Genomic DNA, 1364 nt, shown 5'->3' on the forward strand with positions numbered 1-1364 from the left:
TACTTGTTTTGTTTTTTTACCATTTAGAGTGACATTTACAGCTCACAACCTTGTCTAGATAAAACCCATAATCTGTGTCTTCTTTACATTGATCTTCATTTCATGTTTCCGTGATACGTTATTTACTCTGTCCATTATTATCTGTAATCCGTTCTAAATTTCAGCAGCCATCCCTTGATCATCTGCAAACCTTACATCCCTAAATAATTCTCCTCCAACATTCACTCCCTCATTAGTGTCATGTAATCTTTCTGCCGTCATCCTCTCTGTATAGGTTTTCAATCTTCTCTACCTATTGTGCATGGGATTGATTATTCACCACAACTCTGACCACTGCCCTATGCTTCATATAAAATTGACAAATCAATATATCAAAATATCCAGCATTTTAACCTAGTCCACTTTCAAAAGCTTTCTCGTAGTCCACACATCAAACATAGAGTTCCTTTCCATGGTCTAATACCTTTTCAAAGAGCATACACATGACTCTGACTGCTTTTCTGGTACCAGAAGCCTTTTATCCTTTTATTCAGTGCCCTAAGTAAGATCTTAGACGCATGCATATATATGCTGATCGTTCTGTATTCACTGCCTTCACTTTCTTTGGCAAAATGTATTATGACTGCCTTTGTGAATGCTGCTGGCCAAACACCATAAATTACCATAAATTCTTTATCGCTGCCTTATTTTGGATAATACCTTTAGACCTTTACAGTCATCATCCATCTCATTTTTGTTCTCTGTTTCAAAAATCTCCTTCAAAGGTTTCCTTTCACTATGATATAATACTTCTATATAATACTAATTGATGTCATCTTTGTCAAAAGGTTTCCATTCTCATACTTAATAGCACTTCCACTATTACTTCCCCTATTCTGTTATGTTATCGGTCTTAGTTTATTATACAACAGATTTGATCTGCCCTTTCTAACTTTTTCAGATCTTCACATTTTTCTCTCCGCCGCTCGTCCCTTGCCTTGTCTGTTTCACGCCTCAATTAATTATTTATCTGTTTATACTTTCGTTGCCTTCCTCAGTTGCTGTATTCCTCCACTTTCTCCTTTCGTCCATTTTTCTTTTCATCTCTTCAGAGCCTTATGGCTTCTTTGCTGCTATACCTGTCTTGTAACCAAGGTCAGTCTTTGCACTTCCCAACACTGCCTCTTTCAGGGTATTCCACTTACACTCAGTGCTATTTTCCTCACTTTTATTCTCACTGATCTTTTCCCTTACTTTATTCTGGAAACTCTCAGCTCTTTTTTTCCGTTTTATTATTTTCCTTCTCTTTCCATTTTTTAAAGTAACCATCTTCTCATACTTCTAATAGGAGATCAGCTCTTTTTTCCGTTTTATTATCATTTCTT

The sequence above is a fragment of the Penaeus monodon genome, chromosome 19 (assembly GCF_015228065.2).
Source record: "Penaeus monodon isolate SGIC_2016 chromosome 19, NSTDA_Pmon_1, whole genome shotgun sequence".
In the NCBI taxonomy this organism is placed as follows: domain Eukaryota; kingdom Metazoa; phylum Arthropoda; class Malacostraca; order Decapoda; family Penaeidae; genus Penaeus; species Penaeus monodon.